This window comes from Saccostrea cucullata, unplaced genomic scaffold (genome assembly GCF_032062105.1).
Source record: "Saccostrea cucullata isolate Sc308-1 unplaced genomic scaffold, CSIRO_AGI_Scuc_v1 ctg7408, whole genome shotgun sequence".
Classification (NCBI taxonomy): Eukaryota; Metazoa; Mollusca; class Bivalvia; order Ostreida; family Ostreidae; genus Saccostrea; species Saccostrea cuccullata.
The window spans coordinates 15,201-30,705 of record NW_026927546.1 but is presented as its reverse complement, the minus strand read 5'-3'; the positions used below and the strand labels follow the sequence as shown (position 1 = coordinate 30,705).

General features: G+C 32.6%; 1 long non-coding RNA gene across 1 annotated transcript; it reads right to left on the bottom strand.

Moving 5' to 3' along the window:
* Positions 1-1,957: 1,957 nt before the first annotated feature.
* On the bottom strand, positions 1,958-14,648 carry LOC134274758 (uncharacterized). Its single transcript, XR_009993715.1, has 3 exons — positions 14,623-14,648; positions 14,008-14,181; positions 1,958-2,291 (listed from the first exon to the last, which is right to left on the bottom strand). It is a non-coding gene; the product is annotated as an uncharacterized LOC134274758 (long non-coding RNA).
* Between the last annotated feature and the right edge of the window lie 857 nt (positions 14,649-15,505).

Here is a 15,505-nt window from a genome sequence, read left to right as displayed (position 1 = left end):
TTATAATGAATGCCAGGGACACGTTTTTGCTCCGTTATAAGTGTAATTTATTATATCCAATAGGTTTACAATATATTTCTAAGGTATGGGCACTGAAAATCACTTTGCTATAAGCATCAATTCATTATAATTCCAATCTTCATTTTATTTATTGATACTTCGTGTTTTGATTGGACGGTCAACCAGTTAGCATATCTTCCAGTAACACCTCAGGAATCATAGAGTTTTAAACGCTAACTACTGAAGACTACTGAGATTACATCTCCGTGCGCCAGTTACGTCATTTTCATCAAACTCAATTCCAGTAACGAGTTCAATTGTAATGATTTCGGAATTTTCAAGTTTGACCATGCGGACGTCACGTGACTTTAATTGTATATAAATACCGCGACTCCGTAGTGATCAGTGGGTAGTTCGTCGGACGCAGCCAAGGTTAGAAGACGAGTGTCGTGAATAATGTATTCACATGTTATATTCCTCGACTGTTTTACTGTTAGAGAGTGAATTTGGAAGCCCAACCCAGTTAAGGCCTGCCACAAACAAGGATGACCTCCAATATAGAGGCTAGCCATAGTTTGTTGTGTCTCGTCTGCATTGGCTGACCAGTCCGTCCAGGTTGCTATACTCATTGTCCGTCCTGAATAATGCATCTTACAATGAGTGTAGTGGTTGAATGGCTATCACGTAAACTGTCCGTCCTGAATAAGGCATCCGACAGTATATGCGGTACTCCGAGGGAGACTGGACATCTCATTTAAGTGTTAGGTTAGGACTACCCATTTAATTGTTGCTTGCCTCTAATTGTTATATAGTGATTTAATATTTGATTTTGTTCCTTGCCTCCGATTTTAAAGTGATTTACTGTTGATTTTGATTTACCTGGATAAGGTTAGGACATATTTGAATATTTTAGCATATTTATTTTACATAGTACCAAAGAAATACAAGCAAATGTAATAGTTATATGCGTAAATTAATCCGAATTTTGTTCGTGCGCCGACAGACCATATCGGCCTTCATAAAAATCATGCTAATATTGTTAATATGAAAGATATCTAAGAATTCACAATATTAAAGAACATTGAATATATTATGGCTATGCAAAATTTGGTAAGTATTGGTTGCATGTTTCCAAAGTTATAAACATTGTCTGCGACTTTTTGGGACAACCCTCGTTCATGATATAAACTTTAATATATAGAGATCAAAGCTTAATTGGTTATTAACATTTAAAAATGTTAACTAGTTCAATTTAGGAATACAGTTGTATAAATGAGAATTATCCTAGTTGTTATTTTTTCACCAGAACACTATTTAAAAATATGTAAAAGGGACAGGACAATATTTTATCTCATTTTTATTTACTTTCTGATTTGATTTCTAAAATCATACCACATTTCGTTACAAAACATTATTATATACACTTAATTTTTTTTAAAAAGCGATTTCTTTCTATTAAGTGTTATATATAACACAGTACTATTGAATTATAAATTCCTTTCTTCAAAAGGCATCAATAAAATACCTGGTATTTCCCTCGTCCTAATACGTTTTGGAACATATGATTTAAGCAGGCTATTACAGTAAGACTATGTGAAGATAGCTGCTATGTCTGTAGACATTTAATTTCATGTTTACCCATCTAACAGTTTGTACGTCAGTAGAGCTCTCGCTACAAGATCGGGTGGTCATGAGTTTGAATACCGGCTGCGACTGACCTAAGTCGATATAAAACTTGTGTAGTAACCGTTCCAACGCCATGCGCTCGGCACTTTGAAATGAAAGATGAGGGTCCTTCAAATGAGACCTTAAAGACTGAGGCCCTGCGTCACGACAGGCGTTGGCACGATAAAGATCCCTCACTGCTCATAAGCGTAATTGCTGAGTAATGGTCAAAATTTAAAGCCCTTCGCCGTTATCTGATGACGTATCTTTATGAGTGAAATATACTAGAATGAGACGTAAAACAACATTTAATCAATCAATCAATTTAACAATTGTGGAACATGTTACATGTACTACTTCAAATTAGCTATTCAAATGTTATTCAAATGTCGTTTTGAAACATCTGTCACGTACCCTTCGAAATGAATAAATGAATACAAGAAAATTTAGCACAGATTTTTATGGAGGAATTTCTACACGTGTACACATTAAAAATTATGGCATGGGATTGGAATTTCAAACAATGTCCTTTTCAGTTTAGTCAGAGAAAAAAGAACCAATGAAAGTATAAATTAAGAAAGTTGTTTTCAGCTGTCTTTCGAAGTCATATAACGTCAGACATCCTCCTGAAAAAAAGGAAAAAATATTTGAGAGCTTACATGTATACTGTTTCACAATTCTTCTTTTCCTTGATTAAGATGTACGTTTCTCGGATTTTTATAATCATCAGTTACGTTATTAAAATACTTGAAAAAATATCATTGAATTCACAAAGAAACGTAAGTATGCTCAGCTTATTTCGTACAAAACAAAATCTCAAATCACAATTATTATTTTTCCAGGAAACACGATTAAATAATAGCTTTAAGAGAAAAGTCTGTGGCTTACGTGTGGACATCCTTTAATTTAAATATTGCTCTCCAATTAAAAGCATCATGTGTTATATCAAAATGGTTTGAACATACCATGTTAACGACTCCAGCTATAGGAACCACTGCTGCTGCTGGAATCAGACCATCTTCTGTACCAACTCCCAGGGGAGGCAACTGATCCCATGACGTAGATGGTTAGTATCACCAGAACAAGAAGCAACAAAAGCTGAATGAAGTGCATTGTAGTTTGTGATATTGAACCTGAGGAATATTTAAATACATGATCATTAAATAAAATAAGAAACATAGATCAAGATTTCTTCATAAATAACATTTCTTTTTACAATTCTAATAAAAAATATGATAGAGTATTATTGCATTCTGCAAAATACCAAGTATGATGTTTCTAGATTATAATTTTGATACATTTAAACAAATTTGAAAGAAAAAAATTCTCTTATACATATATATATTCTGACCAAGAGAATAGAAATAATGACAAGCGAACAAAATAAAACATGAAAATCGCAAAAACATAAATATTCAGTATTATTCATTCTCTTTGTTTGATATAGTTTATATGCTTCACAATTTATATTATTTAAACAAAGATAAACATTTTGCAGTGACTTGTTCTAGAGTCAGATTTAAAGAAATGAAAAAATAGTCAAAGGAAAAATGACTTATATCTACCTTATATCTATGGGACGAAGACAGGTTATTGTCATGAGAAAGATATCCCACTTATATATGTTCTGACAAATGACATTTTAAACTATAGAACTTTTCATAATGTTAACATATGCACATAGTTTCTGCACATTCATTGCTTTAATTCGATTTAAACTACACTTCAGCTGGTGATAAATGCTGTTTGATTGCCAGCTGCGCAAGACCCTCAAAATGTTGACCTTGTTATTGACTTTTACGCTAAACATAAGGATAAGCAGCATATCAAAAGTCGGTGGGAATTTGTCTGTAAGCTTACTTATCACAATAATTATAATTTAGGGATGGCAATTTATAACCGGTTAATCGATTAATTGATCGGAACGATGCTAATCAGTTAGAAAATCTGTAGTCGGTTAGTCGGAAAAAATAAAATATATGTAAATTTGAGCGCAGTTTTCTTAAAATTCCTTCTGTATTATTTTTTAGAAAGGAAAGCTCTGCAAAGAGTTTTATTCAGTATTTTACACACTTTATAATTAAGAATATTTGGGGGTAATTTTGCTCTCCAGATTGAGATCGCAGGGTAATTGGTCAATTTGTAAAGTGTTAATTACTGTTTTTATAACATCATGCCGTTACCCATATAGTCCTGTGGTTCTTTTTAATGATATTAAAAACATCACCGCTAAGCACTTTTAATTATAGTATGTCTATATTTTGCTGTTGTCTATTAAAACAACAATTATGTAAATAATTTCATTTATATGTTGAATGCTGTTTATGTTTTTTTGTCTAAATGTAAGTGAGTAGATGTTCTATTTTTATTGTTCAAACTCATCGTTTTGATTTTTAGCCGGGCTTATTGCTCAGAGAGCAATTGCCGGCTTATGTCATCCTGTTCAAGACAGGAAGTCAACCCCATAGTCGCCATTTTAAAGTTACGTGTGAAAATATAGTTCTTACTCTCAACCGCTTTTTGAGATAATACAACCGCTAAATAAAGCAACAAAAATAAAACGAAGTTTTATCTCAATAAATAAACATTAATAGTAATTTCTTTGAAAACCTCAGTCTTAAGTAAAAGAACATTTCATTAGCGTAAGGATTTTTGATAAGTGTTATCGTAGTTCTCTAAAGCAGGAGAGGGAACCAGACTGGCCTGTTTGCTTACATTCAACTGCGGTACCAGATTAATTCTGATTCTGACAAAATCGGACCGTGGTATTAGGATCGAAAAACTCACTGTCAGTGTCCTATCATTTATGTTGATAGTTTTAAAATATTTTTTCATCAGAATTTTTAATCTGACATTCTTGTTATTTATCTGTTAACGCAATATAAACATCTGGGGGTCGTAACATAAAGGCTACTTAAGTCTAAGACAGTGCTTAAGTAGGACTTAAGTACAGTCTAAAACTTAAGACCGTAACTAGAAGCGTACTAAGATTTGATAATCTTAGCAAAACTTAGGCGGCCGGTAGAGGTGACTTAAGTATATTTTAACTTTCTTGTACATATATTTAGAGTTATATAATGTTGATTTTCGATGTTAAAACATTCTTGTATATATATTATGCATTAAAGAAAATAATTATCTCTATTGGACGCTGATTTAAGAATTTTATTTTTTCGTTTGGGGGGGGGGGGTTTGATCACCGATTCCAATATCACTTCCAACACAGCATACATGTAAATACAAATTTAATTTTAAGGATACGTCTAAAATTAGTGGGACCTTGGTTATAGAAATTGAACACAGTAATAAACCGTTCATCGGTATGTTCAATTTGAAAATATGAGTTGAAAGAAAGGAAAGAGGATGATGACTAAACCAGTTATAAAAAAAGTATCTGTAAAGTAGAATAAATGTAGAACGATTTAGACAGGGTTCATTACAGTTCTAGAGAGAGAGAGAGAGAGAATTGCTTGTAAAGTGGAGACATACATGTACGAAAAAATATCCGATTTTTTTGTATCCTTGATTAAATTGCAAATGAGTATATCATGACTTCTGCAGTTTTTGCCTCTGACACACGCATGGCCTGATACATAGCGGGGATTCAAAATGTATTGAACTTTTTAGAGTTTCAATTTCAAGTGGATAGGCGGTCGAGTTATCTTTTGTTGTCTGCGATAATAACAGGGTAAGTGAACATTTGTCAAAACACAAGAGTTACAAAAGGTAACTGAAAACATCTCAGGTGATAAAACAATTGTCGTACATCTATATATACAATGAACCACAGATCGCCACTTTCTGACCGTGCGGTATTTGTTTTCAAACATTCCGAATAATTTATAACATAATTATAATTAGGGCTTTCCACCTTTCTGTGGAAAGACCTCTTGAAATGCTTATGTTTATTATTAGGGCTTTCCACCTTTCTGTGGAAAGACCTCTTGAAATGCTTATGTTTATTATTATTATTATTATTATTATTTTTCTTCCCGGACTTTTGAAACCGCAAGACGTATCGGAAAACTTTGTAGTTCATGATATTGGATATTAAAAGTTATTCCGAAAAACGACCCCCCATGTTTGAACTTTGACCCCTTTCAAAGTTATTGCCCCTTTCGCAAGAAATGCTTGTTATCGCTACTCCTTTGAAACCGTAAACCGTAGAGGTATGAAACCTTGACCAATGTCTTCGACTAATTGAGAGGACCCTGGAATCTATTCATTGCAAAAGTATTCGGTGACTCCTTCAATGAGTTATTGCCCCTGAAAGTTTTAAAGCTTACAAGAAAAATTAAAAACTTTTAAATGACAAGTGGTAAAGATATAGGACCAAGTGCATGAGATCTTATGACCGTTGACCTTGAAAATAGGTCAAGGTCAAAGGTCAAGGTCATTGGAAAAGTAGAGAAATTGTCAATTTAAGCTTAAAATTCAAATGACCTTGACCTTTGACCTTGAAATTTGATTTTGACCTTGACCTCTGACCTTGACCCTTACTCAAAAGGTCATAAAGAAATATTCATTACCTTTATCTACATTCAGCTTCAAGTGTTAATCTCAAGTTTACCTCTCTCTTTTTTCATGACCTTGACCTTTGAACTTGATAAATGACCTTGACCTTTGACCCCATTGACCCAAAGGTCACAATCAAGCTAAAGGTCGTGGAGGTATTTACAACCATCACTCTAACAAATGCTTATAAAATTAACACCCCCCCCCCTTTAAAAAAGAAAATGAACACCAACTTAGAGAAAATGTCTACAAGTCAAACGAAACGAAATATCGGCATAAGATTCGTAATAAAAGCAAGAAAAGACCTGAAAGAAAGTGTCCTGAGAGTTTGAAGGTGAGTCTCTAAAGTATTTTGAAATTATAGTGAATATCGGCAAAATCTGCATTTTTTTTCTGTCTGAAATTTAGTTATTGCGGAGCATAAGAATTAATTAAAACTCGTATTGGCTATTTCTGCAATTATTGTTAATATCATTCGATTCTCCTGCTCTATTACGACATTTTAATACCAAGTATTCTTGCTTTCTTAGGTGTAGGGAATTTATTTTAATTTTATTTAGATTTAAATCTAAATCTCGGAAATAGCGATTTTTCATATCAAATAAATTTCCCCGCAATTTAGATAGGTTAAATCAATTGCAGATACCCCGCTTTATACAATATAGTGTAGAAAAAATGTCCATGACTCACTCACTGTTTTTTTCCGGGATTTTGAATTTCCTCTGCAACTGACCACGTGTATTACTTTCGCTTTTACGACTCTATATATGCTACGTGTCATTGCTTCACTGCTAATGTGTCCCATAATTATTCTAATCATTTTCCTACATACAATATCACATCAAACCGGCAAGATCTCAGTTTTTTAAGAAATTTGACCGGTACTTTCCTACGAAACTACAGGTATCCTCTTCCACCTTCAAAAAATAAATTAGTTTACAAAATACGCTTACTTGTGTACAACTTGATGGCTCAATGGTTAGCGTGTCCGACTTACAAACTGAGGGTTGTAGGTTCAAGCCCAGCTGGAGAAACTTTTTTTTTTTTTTTTTTTTTTTTTTTTTTTTTTTTTTTTTTTAATTCAAATGACATGAAAACTTAAAAAAGGTGGAAAGCCGTTAATTGTTCAGAGAACAATTAGTCTCCTAGTTATTATTATTTTTCTTCCCGGACTTTTGAAACCGCAAGACTTATCGAAAAACTTTGTAGTTCTTGATATTGGATATTAAAAGTTATTCCGAAAAACGACCCCCCATGTTTGAACTTTGACCCCTTTCAAAGTTATTGCCCCTTTCGCAAGAAATGCTTGTTATCGCTACTCCTTTGAAACCGTAAACCGTAGATGTATGAAACCTTCACCAATGTCTTCGACTAATTGAGAGGACTCTGGAATCTATTCATTGCAAAAGTATTCGGTGACTCCTTCAATGAGTTATTGCCCCTGAAAGTTTTAAAGCTTACAAGAAAAATTAAAAACTTTTAAATGACAAGTGGTAAAGATATAGGACCAAGTGCATGAGATCTTATGACCGTTGACCTTGAAAATAGGTCAAGGTCAAAGGTCAAGGTCATTGGAAAAGTAGAGAAATTGCCAATTTAAGCTTAAAATTCAAATGACCTTGACCTTTGACCTTGAAATTTGATTTTGACCTTGACCTCTGACCTTGACCCTTACTCAAAAGGTCATAAAGAAATATTCATTACCTTTATCTAGATTCAGCTTCAAGTGTTAATCTCAAGTTTACCTCTCTCTCTTTTCATGACCTTGACATTTGACCTTGATAAATGACCTTGACCTTTGACCCCATTGACCCAAAGGTCACAATCAAGCTAAAGGTCGTGGAGGTATTTACAACCATCACTCTAACAAATGCTTATAAAATTACCCCCCCCCCCCTTTAAAAAGAAAATCAACACCGACTTAGGGAAAATGTCTACAAGTCAAACGAAACGAAATATCGGCATAAAATTCGTAATAAAAGCAAGATTAGACCTGAAAGAAAGTGTCCTGAGAGTTTGAAGGTGAGTTTCTAAAGTATTTTGAAATTATAGTGAATATCGGCAAAATCTGCATTTTTTTTCTGTCTGAAATTTAGTTATTGCTGAGCATAAAAATTAATTAAAACTCGTATTGGCTATTTCTGCAATTATTGTTAATATCATTCGATTCTCCTGCTCTATTACGACATTTTAATACCAAGTATTCTTGCTTTCTTAGGTGTATGGAATTTATTTTAATTTTATTTAGATTTAAATCTAAATCTCACTCACTGTTTTTCCGGGATTTTGAATTTCCTCTGCAACTGACCACGTGTATTACTTTCGCTTTTACGACTCTATATATGCTAAGTGTCATTGCTTCACTGCAAATGTGTCCCATAATTATTCTAATCATTTTCCTACATACAATATCACATCAAACCGGCAAGATCTCAGTTTTTTAAGAAATTTGACCGGTACTTTCCTACGAAACTACAGGTATCCTCTTCCACCTTCAAAAAAGAATTAGTTTACAAACTACGCTTACTTGTGTACAACTTGATGGCTCAATGGTTAGCGTGTCCGACTTACAAACCAAGGGTTGTAGGTTCAAGCCCAGCTGGAGGAACTTTTTTTTTTTTTATTTTTTTTTTTTTTTTTTTTTATTTATTTTTTTTTTTTAATTCAAATGACATGAAAACTTAAAAAAGGTGGAAAGCCGTTAATTGTTCAGAGAACAATTAGTCTCCTAGTTTTAATACGAAATCTAATCTAACATAACTTAAACCGATAGATAAGGACGTCAACTTTAATATGTAATTAATTAGAACCCTAACTGAATAGCTTTTAGCAATATATCTAATATAAAATCAAAAACCATAGTTGACTCATATGAAAATTTTTTAACATACGTTTGACTTAGCTAGGACCTACCTAAGTCCGTTTTATGTTACGGGTTAAGACATACTTAAGTAGTACTTAGACAGGTCCTAAGATTATGCCTAAACCGTACTTACGACCCTACTTAAGTCAAAAACTTAGCAAGCTTTATGTTACGAGCCCCTGATTCATGTAAGAAATTCCAGGGACCTATATACTAGTATATATGTCCCTGGAAATTCATTCTACTCTGTAAATGAGCCCGGCTCTCTGTACTTCTGAGTACTTTGATTCTCCATTTGCTGGAATTCTCCCAGGCCTTGCAAGTGCCAGGTGCCATGTTATGTAATTTCCCCCCAGTTCTTCAGTTTCGGCTGCTTGTTACGCAACTCCAACATTTTCACTGATCAAACCTTACCCCTTCTTAGACAATCAACCAATCAGAGATGTCCATCATAATCACGTATTTTGATGCTGTCTGTAACTGACCAGTCAGCTTTATCGACGCTATCAGTTAGAGCAAAAAATTTGGCACTTCCACCACCACCCCAGCTTTTCCTACCTTGCATTTGTATGTTTAAATTGATATATAGATTATATTTGAATTTTTGGCATATTTATTTTTGTAGTGCTATCTTTTTGCTGTATATCTACTGTTTTTATATTTATTGCAAATATTGTTTATGTGTAAATTTAGGGGATCCGTATTTTAATACATGTATGTATTTGTGCGATTGCCTTTTGATCTGATCCCCTATCATATGATGTATATATTTTTTCTTATTTCGTCATTTTAATAAATGACATATTTCATCTCAACAGTGGTGTTGAATTTATTTGATTATATCTCAGCAAAAACGGAGCTGCGGTGAGATTGTGCAGCATGAGGAAACATAAATTATATTATTATAAAGATTGTTGTAAATTGTAAATGAAGTGAGAGTTCAGATATAGGCTTAGTCTAGTTCTTATTATGGTGTTTACGCAGAATTAACTTATTTAACATCTGCGTTGGAAAATTATCCCTGTCTGATTTCTCAAGCAAGATTCATGGTGCAATATACAAAGATTTGTACTTCTTGCCTGTATTTTCTGATTGCCATGTTCAAATAAAATATGGTTTAAACTAAGATTCATGGTTTTCTTAATTTTTTCTTGTCTATTGAAATTGAAATAAAATATACTCTTGTTTACATAAAATTCCCCGAGGGAAATAATAAACAGAACGTACTCGTAACTTCTAACGTCTTTTAGCCTTTTTGTGTATATGAAAAGAAAATGTCAAAAATGTATATCTAGATACGACTAACCGGATAATCGGTCGGAAGGATTTGCGGTTAACCGATTAGCAATTCTGCAATCGATTTCCATCCCTACTGAGTATAATTACTTACAAAATTGACTGACCATTCTAGAATAATTAATCTTCGAATTTAATAAGAAAAAATTTAACAATTTTGAGTAGATAACCTTAATAAAGATAAACCAAAACTAAAGGTTTAGAAAAATCTTATTTTATACGTCAGGAAAATAGGGATTTCAACTACATGTACTATTTTATAGTCAGCAAATCGCAAATTATACAGTCTCTGTAATGACCTTGTTTGTAAATACAGTCTATCGTTGTCAGAAATTTTCATACCTTGGTACAAGTGCATCCATGGGCACATTCAATATCATTAACACTTAGCTTCGACAAGATTTGCCTTGAACTTGCCGTAATAATAACCACATGTTAACATTTATTAAACATTCCAAGGATATAAAGAAATACTTCTCCCCTGTTTCGCCGGTAGAGGACTAAACATATGCCAACGTGCAAGTCCGTATGATTCACACAAAACTGAAACACATTCCCAAAAAATTCTTTTCACGTTTAAAAACACAAAAATGTTTGAGTTTTCCCTGTCCTTTATTTTTATATTTGTTAATGTCTATGTAGGTCCATTGTGTTTTTATTTTTCCGCGAGTTTCTCCGTGTATATTTCTCATGTATGTTCACATAAAATTGGCTTTCATATAATTATTCTAGTTGGTTAATTAGAAAAACATTCTACTTAACGATATATGGTACCGGTGTTTGTGGACAACTTTTTTGTATTGATTATACAACATCCAAAAAGCTGACTCAAATGAAAATGTTTATATCTTGGTTTCATAATTTGTCTCATTTGAGAATTTGCTTGTGCCTAATGCTTGCTCTTGCGTATCAAATCAACTTAGAGACATATATTTCACTGGCATATTGCTACTTAACATTAAAATCACATTTAGTTTGAAGTTTTGTTGTCAGCTTACCATTCGCATGATTGAATTTTTTTTTGAAAGAAATTCATAATATGAAACACTTCTGTCAGTTTCTGTGAATGTTTCTGAACAATATGCAACCTTTTGATTTTTGCTAAATGTCCCCATTAAGGATTGGAAGAGCTGACCACTAAACATTGCTTTTGCAAATATCTCAAAAACGGAAAAGAATCTCAAAATAATTATTGCACAAAAATGGTTTAAAACTATAAGTGTTTTAAAGTAATATCAAGATAAAGGCACTGGCTCTTTACATCAAGGGCTAAGAGGGGTCAAAAGTCTTTAATCATTAACGCTTAAACGATTTCTGCTTAGTAATATATTACTGAGGCAGAAACTTTATACTCCTTAAACATATGAACTGAAATCTCAGTCAAATTATCATCTCATCCTTTCGAAAATCGGACGGAAGACCCAACCGTTGCTTACAACGAGATCGTAACTAGTTATTTTTCTATTCCTTGTAAATAAGTACATCTTTCCATCACGGTATTTGTTGGTATTCTATAAATATGCGTGCCCCATACATTTCAATTTAATCTTCATTGATTAACTACTAGTATTGCTTGGATAAAATTACATTTTTGAAAATTTCTCTTGGTCAATTTTTTTTCTCTTAAATACCTGGTACTATTAATTACTATCAGTGTGTCTTTTTTATACACGATTGATATTTAAGGTTAGACAGTTAGGTCCTTATATGGTTCGGATGCCTTGCTTTTTCGGTGAACAAAATAAGTCTGCTAATAAGGTATTCTAATTAATGTCCATGATGAAATATAATAGCCCAGAATTGATAGCAAACAAGTACCTTTTCATTTGTTGTTCTTTTGAATGGATTTTACTATAACCTACAGCTTGGGATAATAAACTATATAGTATGAATATCTTGATGAAATTTGATGGGATAATGAAACAGAAATAAAGCCCTTCAACAGTATATCACTCTCTTTGCGCAACACCTAATTTTCCCAACAAGTATTTGGTATTTAGGAGCAAGACAAAATTTTCAAGAGCTAAGGTTTCTATCGTTTATTATGTTTTAAAATACTGAATATACGATGGAGAATACAATTTTTGCGAGGAGACCGACACGTGTAATTGTAATTACGTGAAAATAATGTTCTCGTGAATATTAAAGTGATTTACAGTATTCAAATTATTCTATATACGCCAAATTTGGTTATAAATTACCAGATAATCACAAATGTAACGTTAGAGAGGTAATAAGGTGTCATTTTCATAATTTTACTAGGATGAAAATATGGGTTTGATTAAATCTACCAGGATTCTTGTAGTGTTTAACGAGAGTTGACCGTTTTATTGACGATATTACATACTGATTTAAGTGTTAAAATGATACCGGATTTCCTCACAAAACATTATATTAGGACAAAAAGGCCATTTCTTTCTATTTAGAGTTAAATAAAACACACCACATCAGAATTACAAAATACTTTCTACAAAAAGCAACAATAAAATACCAGGTATTTTCCTTACATTAATACTTTTTGAAAAATATGATTTGAACAAGGCTATCACAGTAAGAATATGTGGAGATAGTTGCTATGTTAATTTTCCTTACGTTAAGTTATGCCATTAAACACATTTAATTACATATATTCCAACAAACAGTTTGTAAGTCGGAAGAGCGCCAGCTTCGTGATCGGAAAGTCGTAAGTTCGAACCTCGGCCAGGAATGACTTTATTCGATAGTAACTGTTCCTTTGCAATGCACTTTTAAGTGAAAAATGCGGGTCCTCCGGATGAGACTTCAAAAACCTAGGCCCCGCGTCACGTCAGGCGTTGGCATGATAAAGATCCCTCACAGCTCAATGGCCTTGAGAGCCGAGTAAAGGTCAACATTTGAAGCCCTTCACCTTTATATGATGACGTCTTTATATAAGTGAAATATACTCGAATGGGACGTAAAACAACATTCAATCTATTTAACAATTTGTGGCACATGTTACTACTTTAAATTACCATTCAAATATTTTCCAATGTTCTTTTGAAAAATCCATCACCTATCCTTCCACATGAATAAAAATGAAAACAAGATAACTTAGTGTATTCTTTTAATGGAGGAATTTCTACATATATATACATATAAAAATAAAGTGAGGGTACGTATGGAATTGAAATTTTAAATAATGTCTTTTTCAGTTTGGTCTGAGAAAAAAAAAACATATGAAAAAGGTATGAATTGAGAAAGTTGTTTCCAGCTGTCTTTCAAAGTAAAATAACGTCAGAAATCCTCCTGAAAAAAGGAAAAAGTATTTGAGAGCTTACATATATTTTGATGTACCTTTCCTGTTTCAAAAATTTTCTTTTCATTTGTTATTATGTACTTCTGTTAAATTATTTTACTGTAAAATGCACATTTAGTATACTCGGATTTGTATAATACTCAGTAATCAGTTATATAATTAAAATGCTTGAAAAAATAATACTGAATTCACAAAGAAACGTAAGTATACCCATGTAATTTCTAATATACCAAAATCTCTAATCACAAGTATAATTTACCAGGAAACACGATTGAATAATAACTTGAAGAGAAAAGTCCGTCACTTACGTGTGGACATCCCTTAATTCAAATATTGCTCTCTAATTAAAAGCATCATGTGTTATAATTATATCAAACTGGTTTGAACATACCATGTTAACGACTCCAGCTGTAAGAACCACTGCTGCTGCTGCTGCTGGAATCGGACCATCTTCTGTACCATCTCCCAGGGGAGGCAACTGATCCCATGACGTAGACGGTCAGTATCACCAGAACAAGAATCAACAGAAGGTGAACGAAGTTCATTGTAGTTTGTGATATTGAACCTGAAAAATTATTTAAATACGTGATTATAAGATAAAATAAGAAACATAGACCAATATTTCTTCATAATATTTTTTTAAATATCATTAAAAAATAAAATTAATATGATAGAGTATTATTGTAATTTTGCAGAATAGCAAGTATCATGTTTCTGGATTAAAAATTTTGAAACGTTCAAACAGATATGAATCAAGAAAACCTTTCTCTTATAAAAATATACATTCTGACCCAAAGAATATAAATAATAGAAATCATGACAAGCAAACAAATAAAACATAAAAATAAAAAAAAACAATATTGTTAATTCTCTTTGTTTAATACAGTTTATATGCTTCACAATTAATATTATTTAAACAAAGATTAAAATTTTGTAGTGACTTGTTTTAGACCCAAAATAACAGAAATGGAGAGTTAATCAAAGGAAAAATAAAGTATACCTATACCTTATATCTGTGGGACGAAGACAGGTTATTGTCATGAGAAAGATATTTACTTATATATGTTCTGACAAATGACTTTTTAAACTATAGAACTTTTCATAATGTTAACATATGCACATAGTTTCTGCACATTCATTGCCTTAATTCGATTTAAACTATACTTCAGCTGATGCTAAATGCTATTTTATTGCCAACTGCGCAAGACCCTCAAAATGTTGGCCTTGTTATTGTTATTGACTTTTAAGGTATACATAAGGATAAGCAGCATATGAAAAGGCGGTGGAACTTCTGTCTGTAGGCTTACTTATTACAATAACTATAATTACTTACAAATTTAATTGATCATTCTACATTATTGAATCTTCTAATATGATAAGCAAAAAATTAACACTTTTGAGTAGATGACGGTAGTAAAAATAAACCGAAACTAGAGGTTTAGAAAATCTTTTTAAGCGGTTAGCTTCGCTAGCCGCTATATGGCATGTGTCGGCAACCGGAAACCTCCATAAGGCGCTACCTATCGACAACAGAAACTTCAACAAAGCCTCTACCAATGATTTGTTTCTAACACATATAACATATGTTAAATAAAATCAAAACTATCAAAACAACATAATCTTTCGGTTTTTAATTTTTATCTGATTTTGTTTGTCAATGAAATAAATTTATTGTTGTATTTTAAAATTTTATGTATAGGAGCATTTGGTGTCGAGATTAAATTTCCGTGACGTCAGTTGATGGCGATCGGGCCCTGTGACGAAATTTGAAGTCAGCATGAATTTTAGCTGATAACATTATCAACGCGTTGGATTTAAACTTAAGTAAGAAATATATAGCGAGAAATATCATATTTGAACCCAATGCTACACGAAAACCAGTAGGCATA